Source organism: Petaurus breviceps, unplaced genomic scaffold (genome assembly GCF_028583685.1).
Source record: "Petaurus breviceps papuanus isolate PSGF00001 unplaced genomic scaffold, PetGlider_PUasm1.0 174, whole genome shotgun sequence".
In the NCBI taxonomy this organism is placed as follows: Eukaryota; Metazoa; Chordata; class Mammalia; order Diprotodontia; family Petauridae; genus Petaurus; species Petaurus breviceps.
Window position 1 is genome coordinate 64,302,211 of NW_027185761.1, and position 9,557 is coordinate 64,311,767.

Sequence of the window (9,557 nt, forward strand, 5' to 3'; positions counted from 1 at the left end):
ATGGCTAACTGCTCAACTGACTCAATCGATACAGATAATTTTGCAGATTGTGTGTGGTTGTGGTTGTGTGTGGTTACCTTGCAGATAATAGACACTCAGGAAAGAATAGGCCCCAGACTGGTGGGATTTCCTTGGCATAGGAAAGAGCTATAGCCTTGCCTGTAGCTGAGAGCTGAAGGGACTTCCAGCCACCCAGCCAGTCTGAGCCAATTGCAGGAGCTAGCTGATAGTAAATTCTTCAAGTCTGTCCTTTCCACATGTCCCTAGTAGCAGAGGTGGTGGAAATGCACATGGAAAGAGGAACACCAGGGCTGAGTCTCTTGGTGGGAGCCGGCCAGTTTGTCCAGTGGAGCATTATGGCAGAGGGGACATGGGGGCCTAGGTCATCTCTCCAGAGCTTTCCTGTCCTGCACCTGCTCTGAGCAAGCACAGGCTGCCCTGTGGGTGCTGCTGGTAGATTGAGGCAATGACTGAACAAACAGATGTCCATGTAAGGGAAGAGCATGCAATAAAGGATGTGTCATGTTTGTCTTTTGTTTTTGAAGAGGACCATGACATCAGTAAGATGATGACATGACTTGCAGTTGACTTGGATTTGAGTGAGGGAGGGCTGTGCAGGGTCACCAGCCTCACTCTCTCCTCCAGAGCCATCTGGGGCCAGTGGCCTGATAGTCATCAGGATGACTGGAGATGACCCAGGATGCAATGGGAGACCCTGGCCCTTTTAGGCTAAGGCCTTTTCAGGTTCTCACTTTGAATGAGGTAATGCCTATTCGGTGAATAGGCCTCTTTAAGAAGGGAGTCAAGGGATGATCAATTCACTCAGCTTCAGAGTCAAATGGGGAAAGAAAGAGGGAGAGAGAGAGAAAGGAAGGAAGGGATCTAGGCTGTAAACCCCAAATTAACTGGAGTTTCTGACCACCAAAATTACCTTCCTTTGGAGAGGAGAAGGAGAGGGAGAGGTCAAGCTGAGTTACCCAAATGGCTGAGTCCCCATTCAGGCAGTTCAGGCTACTTTAATAAAGGGTTAAAGGATGACCAGTGTGTTGAATCCAGAGACTCTGGGAAATACATCTGAACTGATGCTGAGAGAAGGTAACTCATGTAGGCAGAAAGGGCAACAGGAGGAGGGGCCCCAGTGACTAATTTGGGTCCCATACAAGTAGTGAGACCCACCTTCCCTGAAGCAAGGAGGTAGAGAATCCTAGGGTAGCTAGGTGGCACAGAGGATAGAGCCCTAGGCTTGGAATGATTAGGAAGATTCATCTTCAAATCCAGCCTCAGACACTTAATTAGCTGTGTGACTCTGGGCAAGTCACTTAACCCTGTTTGTCTCAGTTTCTTCATCTGTCAAAAAAGGTGGAGAAGGAATCTTTGCTAAGAAAACCCCAAATAGGGTCGCAGAGTCAGCCACAATTGAACAAGAAAAAAGAATCTTAGGATCCTACTCTTATGACCAGAAGGAGTCATTGCCTCTGACTCCCCTGTCTTACAGAGAAAGGTTACACAAGGAGTAAGGTGGGGGTTCAGAGGTGGCTATTTTTCCACAGTCTTTTCAGAAGACTGTCCACAGTGGGACACAGACAACGTGTCTCTGTCCTGAAGTTTTTCTTCGTTATAAGAGGGAACTGAAGGAGTGGGAGAAATGGTGGGAGGGTGATGTCTGAAAAATGACTGTTGAAAAACTGCAAAAATAAAGTCATCAATAACATCTAAAAGCACACATTGGAATTTTTTACAAAAGAATTCTCCTCTGTCTAAAGTTATCCTCATTAGCCTGTTGTGGTGGCTGAAATTCCAACATGAGAAATTCATTCCTTTGTGTCTTTGAACACACACACACACACACACACTCTCTCTCTCTCTTTACCTTTTGCAGTCTGGCATCCACTACTTATGTTCTACTGACACTGTTCTCTTCAAGGTCACCAATCACTTCCTGACTGGTTTTTTACCATCCATTTTTTCCCCTTTCCAATCTGTCCTCCACACAGTAACTAAGATGATGTTACTAAACCACAGATCTGACCAGGCCATTCCACTGTTCAAAGATCTTCCAAGGCTCCCTATTGTCTCTGGGACAAAGTACAAACTCATTTAGTCATCTACAATCCAGATCCTAGCGACCTTTTCCAACATAGTTCACTTCCCTTCTTGCACTGTTCCAACTAAACTGGCCTATGATTTTTCCCCTTAGCTTACTATTTTGTATCCAGTATGGTGCCTTTCTCTGTCTTCCCCTCTCACCTTCAGCATGGACTAGCAGGGCTTTTGACTGGAGGGTAGGGATAGAGTAAGAAGGGACGTTTGCCCCAAGAAATGATGGGCAGGGCAGTTGAGGAGTACTATGGTCCAGGTAAAGGAGATGCCAGGGCTGCATGGCAGGGCTGGCCATTAAGTCCATTCCCCCTGCTCCAAGAGGAATGAGCTAGCTGTGGCAAGAAGAGGCTGGAGTTCTCTGTTCTTGACAGGACAGAGATGACCTAGCACCAGCTGGGGGTAGCTTCTCTCTTCTCCCAAGTCTATTGGTGTCTGCGCTTGGGAGGAGGAACCATAATCACTCAACATGCGCCTAGTAGGTGCTGGGGATACAGCCATCAATGTGTTCTCCACCCTCAAGGAGTTTCTGTTCTAGAATGAAGACCCCATGAATACAGAGGAAGCACGCAAGGCCACCCTAGAGGAGGGGAGGCACCAGCCACTAAAGTAACAACTCAACTTCATGCAGAAGGCATTGCCTGAGCTGAGTCTTGAAGCCATGGGTTCAGAGCATCTGCATTCTCCTCTCTAGACGGGCCCTCCTTGAAGTGTCAGTCATCAAGTGAGGACTGAGTTGCGATGTCTCCATTTCTGTGCCTGCTCACAGGAGGAGCACCATGCTCCTCTCATGCCTGAGAAAGGTGGTGGGCAGGCCACTCCAGTATCTTTACCAAGAAAACCCCAAATGGAGTCACGAAGAGTTGAACACGACTGATCAACAACCAGGTGTAAATGCTCCCACTGAAAATGGAATCACTGCTCCTGCTAGTAGATCTGCACTGGCTCCCATGGACCTCGATCCCAAGGCGTTGTTTTATTCAGGATCACCTATTGTTTTTCTTCATTCTTCACCAAGAGGAAAGCTTTGTATATACAGTTAAGTACATTTGTCTGCTTCTTTAGGGAGTGACTTTAAGTCTCACATGACCAGGGCTCCCTGGAATGGAGTAAGTTCAGAGAGGAAGTACAAATCACCAGCTGATTCTATCCACTTAAACCACGATGGCCCACACCCGATAGAGAGGCAGACTGACCTGATGGGTGGAAAGCTTAAGCCTTCCTCAGGGTTTCTGTCCAGCGGAGTGAATAGGCAAATGGACAGGGTCACCCGACTTCTTATCCCTCCTGTGAACAGGACTAGGATGGTGACTAAAATTAGCTTTTGCACTGGCCTCCCCGTGCCTCCAATGCAAGCTCCTGGCATCTTGAGCTTTCATCAAGGCAAGTCCAGGTACTCTCTCCCACTCAAAGTCTTCTCCAATTCTCCCAGTTCTTGGGGCTTGCTTCTCCTACCCTCCCTCTTTCCTTTCTTCTTCCTTCTTTCCTTTCTTTCTCCTTTCCACCTTTCCTATTTTCTTCCCTCCCTTCTTCTCTCCTCCTTTCCCTTCTTCCTTTCCCTTATCCCTTTCTTCTTTCCATCATTTCTTCTTTCCGTCCTTCTCTCCTGCCTCATATTTACACATCTGAGTGCCTACTATAACTCCCCACCCTCACCCTTAAACAAAATGTAAGATCCTTAAAGTCAGGGGGCTATTTTGTTTGCCTTTGTCTTTGTTTCCCCAGGGCCTGTAGCACACTACTTGGCACTTAAAGCCTTCTGAATCTCTTGTACTTTCCAGCTTCATCACTTCCTGCATGACTATCACAGCAATGTCCCTGCCCTCAGTCTTTTCCTTCTTTTTTTAACCTTTTTTTTTTTTTGCTTTTTGAAGGGAAATTGGGGTTAAGTGACTTGCCCAAGGTGACATGGCTAGTTTTTGTATTAAGTGTCTGAGGCCAGATTTGAACTCAGGTCCTCCTGACTCCAGGGCCAGTGCTCTACTCACTGTGCCACCTAGCCGCCCCTTTTTCCTTCTTCTTAATCAATCATCTTAAAACTCCACTTTGTACTTTTGCTGACAAACTTAAATGATGTGTTCCACACTCCTACGTCTAGTATTTGAGGTTTTTCCAGACCTGATTCTGCCTCTTTGGCTTTTATTTCTCATAACTTAATTGTAATCATTCATTTCAGCCAAACTGGAATTGTTAACATGTGAATTACTAGCTCCACACCTTTGATACCAAGTCTGGTCCCCCAACCCTAAAAGCTCTCTTCTCTTCTGTCCATCAGTTACAAATCAGTCATCCTTTAAACTCTACCCTAAGACTCAACGGGGCCGCTACATAAAACTGGATAGAGTGCTGACCCTCGAGTCAAGAAGACCTGAGTTAAAATCTGGCCTCAGACACTTACTAACAGTGTGACCCTGGGCAAGTCACTGCACTCTGATTGCCTCAGTTTCTCCTCTATAAAATAAGCTGGAGAAGGAAACGGCAAACCACTCCAGTGTCTCTGCTAGGGAAACTCCCATGGGGTCCCCAAGTTGGATATGCCTAAAGAATAAGACTTAGCTGCTCCCTAAAGCCTCCATTGACCATTTTCCCCTTGAAACTCTCCTGTTGTTCATCTTACTTATTTGTCGCTTGATCTACCTTTGAAACCCAGTATTATTCTTGACCTTTCCTGCTTATTTCAGCTCTGCCCAGATGGATAGACATGTCCTTAAGATTAAGGAAAGGCTCCTTCACAGAAGTTCCAGGGCAAAAAAGGAGAGAGCCAGAGGCCCAGACCTTGACTCCTGAGGACTCCTTGCTATCTTCGTGACCTTGGGCAAGTCTTTGGGCCTCAGTTTTATGAGATCAGAAGCTCATAGTTCCAGAGTGAGAAGGAACTTTAGAGATGATCTAGTGACCAGGGGTACAGAGCCTGTGGCCTCAAGGCCACATGGGCCCTCTAGGTCCTCAAATGCAGCCCTTTGACTGAATCCAAACTTTACAGAACAAATACTCTTAATAAAAGGATTTGTTCTATAAAACTTGGACTCAGGCAGAAGGCCACACCCAAGTTCCAAGAAGGCCCCATATGGCCTTGAGGCTGCAGGTTCGCCACCCCTAGTCTAATCTTCATGTTACAGCTGAGGGAAGTGAGAGCTAAATAAGAAGGTTCTCATACTCACACAGGTTACAAGCATCAGAGGTGAGATTTGAACCCTGGTCTCCTGATTCTAGAGTAGAGAGAGTTCTTCCCACTGTACAATGCTGCTCATCTTTGGGAAGAGTCGGTCAGACTTAGAGCAGAGGCTTTGAATTATGACCTTTGGGTCAAATCCATCCTCCACCTGCTGAGAGCTAAGGATACTTATGCTCTAATCCAGAGGGCCAGATTTGGCTTTCAGACCAACCAGAAGGTGTCTGAAGTCTCTTAAAACTTGAATTGGAGTACTCTATGCTCCTTAAATCTTTATAACCCCAAATTCCAATGCAATTGGTATTTGAGGGGAATTGTGGAATCAGAGGAAGTTCCTAATAATATTAAAAGAAGTCAAAAGTAGGTAACGCTTAATTTACAATTAATGCCTTAGAGATCGTTTATTAATTGTTGAGTTCTTTTTAGGAGAATAGTTCAGGGAATCAACCCCTGGAGGGGTAAGTAGAGATTTTTGTAAAAGATGGGCATTTACCCATCTAGGACAGACTTTTCCTGTTTCAGGATTTTGCTGTGAGTGGGTGAAAGGCTCTCTCAAGTCCCGTCTGTTCTGCTTCCCTTCTCTGGTTTCCCCCTCTCTTGGGCAAGATGTCTGCATGTTTAGAGAGATGATAACTCTTCCTATCGCCTTTGATCTCTGGTTTGTGTCTACCTCAAACCCCGTTAATGCAGTGACAGTAAGAAAGCACCTCAGGCTCTGGCTTTGCAGCAAACCCACACCTGGGAAAACTTTGAGTCACTGCTTTTTACTGAGAAGAACAAGTTTGGGCCTTGATTTTTCTGACTTCTGTCACGTACCTCAAGCTGGATTTCCTTCTGTGGCTGTATTTTTGCCCATGATGTTGCATGATTTCTGATTGAGCCAGGAATGTACAAACTCCTAGTGAGAAAGGTGTAGCATCTGGTGCTTGCAAACACGTCCCTAAAGCTAGCTGCAGAATTTGGTGTGGGCCCGAGCCAAGCGTGTGGGAGCCAACCCCAGCTAGAGGGGCACTTTCTAAATTTTCAGTGTATTTGCACAGCAGAAATGAGCACATGCTACAAATCAGGGCTTGAGTTTGTTTTTTTTTGGGGGGGGGGCATTGTTTGTTTGTTTTTCCTGAGAAAGCTGGTTGTCAAGCATTTACCCAGCACCCCAGAAGCTGTATCTGAATTGTCATATCATCACAGACTGTCTAATAAACAGATCCCTTGCTCTGGGTGTAAAACACCTGGGAGTGGGGAGACAGGTAGAACAAATTCACCTCTTCCCCGCCCCCCCTTGCCCATGACTGTTCATGACTGCCCTGCCAGCAGAGCACACAGATATGCCCACATAAGGAAAACTGCCCTAGATTCCCACATGATGCTGCTAGACTCTGCACCTTCAAGTCTTGGTTGGGTTACTCTTTAAATTTAGAAACCAAATCTGCTGAAAGGCAATAGTTGAGAAGTCAGTCAAACACATGTTACCACCCTTCCTTCACTTTAGATCCTCCCTCCTACACGCACCATAACGGCGAGGTACCTGGCTCCTGGCTGACTTTTACTCTGAAGGGTTTCCCCAGTCTGATGACTAATGAAAGGGAGCTAAGGAGTCTTATCATTGGCTCCAGGAAAGTCTGAGTTTTGTTTGTACTTGGGAAAATCACCTTTGGCTCTATCATTCTCCTGGTTTTATTCTCCTTGGGTGCCTTAGAGAAACACTAAAGACCACATCAACCATGAACTCACCTCCCTGGTAAGGCTTCATCCATTAGGTTTTTATACTTGGATGCTTTATTTTTATACTTGGATACTTGTTACACTTCACACAGAGTGTCTAGTACAGTCTTTGCAGTGATAGATGGTATAGTATTGAACAGAGCCTTGGACCTGACGCTAAGACGCGTGGATTCAAATCTTCCTTTGGATCTTTATGGTTGTGCAGTTGTGTTCAACTCCCCGTGACTCCATTTGGGGTTTTCTTGACAAAGATCCTGGAGTGGTTTGTCATTTCCTTCTCCAGCTCATTTTACAGATGAGGAAACTGAGGCAACCTGGGTTAAGTGACTTGCCCAGGGTCACACAGTCAGTAAGTGTCTGAGGTCAGATTTGAATTCGAGAATGTGAGTCTGCTAGACTCTAGGCCCAGCGCTCTATGCACTATGGCACCCCCAGCTGTCCCTGGTATTCATTAGCTCATTAGTAATGGGGATCTGTACCAACACCTGTCCCATGCATAGAGTTCCCTGATGGCATTTACCCAGGCTAGCCAGCTTGCTTCTGGGAGACCTGTGATGACATGGGATGGAAGTACCTTGGAGTCAAAGGAAGTCAACCGATATTTACTCAGCTCATGCCTACTATATGCCAGGCACTAAACTGAACTTCCAGTCTGCCAACTGCTGCTTTAGACCTCTCCTTATTAGGTGACTCCATCACTCATAGTCTGGTGAGGGATTGTTGGGACTTCTGGGCTCTGAGGCCATCTGGCCTGTGAAAGAGTAAAAAGGTCCAGAGGGTTCCAGAGTCCATGCAGTATCCATGCCCTGAGGAGCTGGGAGTGGCCTTCAGACCAAGGCCTGGTGGCAAGGCCCTTCAGACAAGAACTTAGCAGGATCCATGATATGTGGGAACTGAGCTAAGTTAGGTGGATGCCTCCTCACCCCTAAGATGGTGTGCAGTAGGGAAGTATGGAGGGATGTCTAGAGCTGCTCTTGCTATGCCCCTGAGGGAGAGATCCCTCAGTAAAAGCTAATTGATATGGGGGAAAGAGTACCTGGCTTTTACCAAAGGAGGGCTTGGTGGGTGGGGCCCCCTCCCCTAACCCAGGGCATGGAGGTCCCTGGAGGGCCGGGGGTCACTCATTCCCTCTCTCTGATTTCTCTTTAGGCCCCATTGGTAACAGATGGTCCTTGTGCACCTTAGATCAGTCAGTCTTGGCCTTGATGTCATAACCCGAGCAAGAGCCAGAGAGCCAAGGTCGGTCAGTTCTTCATTCTACCTCTGCTGCCATTTCCTTCAGTCACACAAATGGGGCCTGTCACTTCCTCATTCTGTTTCCTCCATTGGGCAAGGCAGAAAAGGCCAACTGGCTGCCTCCGAGCCACTGAGCATGAGTTCCAAGGCTCCTTCTCCTGGGGCCATAAAGAAGTTGGACTTTGTTTGTTTTGCTTGGACTCAGAGGGAAGACCTTGGACCAAGATGTGGAAGGGGCAGAGTGGCAGACTGGGGCTAGACCTGGGATTTCCCTTTCACCAGGAACCTCCCTCTCTCAGTGCAGCTTGGCACCTTCTCTCTAATTATAATCAGTCAGGTGCAGTGGATAGAGCACTGAACTGGGAGTCAGAAAGGCCTGGGTTCAAATCCAGCTGCAGACACTTGCTAGTTGTGTGACCCCTGGCAAGTCACTTCGCCTGTCTGTGTTGCAATCTTCTCATCTATGAAACGGGGATAACAGCAGCATGGAGAAGACAATGCATGGACAGAGCTGTGTAAGTGCTAACTCTTACTGGAGTCTTAGAGAGTTGCCTAGAGCACTGAGAGGTATTATCCTGGTACCCAGACTCTCTATCCACTGTGCAACATGGCCTCCCTATTAGGAAAAATTCCCTGATTAGGTTAAGACATTACCTAAAGTAGAACATGACTGGAACTCTTCAGGGGGAGGCTGTGATTCTGAGGACAGTTCCAACTTCTCTGCTCATCATTCAAGGCCTTTCCCAATCTGGCATCACACTACCTTCCCAACCTTATTTCCTTTCACTCTGGGCTTTGGCCAAACTGGTGTCCTTGTGGGCCCTCAGACCCTGCTGTCCTCTCACACTCTCCTGTCAAAAGTGACTTCCTGAATTCCTAACCACTAAAACCCAACTCAAATGTCACCTGTTAGAATTTCAAGTTGTCATGGGACCATCTTGGAAAAGAGGAATAGTCAAGAGCCTAAAGCTGCAGGAGCAAAGCTATCTGGGGTCCCCCAGAACCTTGGCATCACGATTTAGCCTCAGGGATACTGATTAGATCATCTGGTGGTTGGAAACTGGTCTAGCTGGGGTATGAAGAAGGTAAGAGGAAAGGAAGGAGAGTGAGAAGGAGGGAGGGAGAGACAGACAGAGAGAGGGAGAGACACAGAGAGACACACAGATAGAGAGAGGGAGAGACAGACAGACAGGGAGAGAGCATTTGTGTGGAATGCTTGGGAGTTCATAGGTTAGCATGAAGTTCAGGAGCAATTCAATTGTTCTACAGAAGGTGTGAAAAATGTATAGAGCTTAGGAACTTGGAAAGAGTGAATTCAGTGAGTGAATAA

The 9,557-nt window shown here is 46.8% G+C and overlaps 1 long non-coding RNA gene across 1 annotated transcript in view; it reads left to right on the forward strand.

Annotated features, from left to right (window-relative positions):
• Positions 1-6,815: 6,815 nt before the first annotated feature.
• The window catches only part of LOC138158227 (uncharacterized), a 4,189-nt gene continuing 1,447 nt past the window's right edge, over positions 6,816-9,557 (forward strand). Inside the window, exons 1-2 of the long non-coding RNA XR_011167593.1 lie at positions 6,816-7,007; positions 8,141-8,230. This is a non-coding gene — a long non-coding RNA (uncharacterized lncRNA). The remainder of the gene's footprint in view (positions 7,008-8,140; positions 8,231-9,557) is intronic.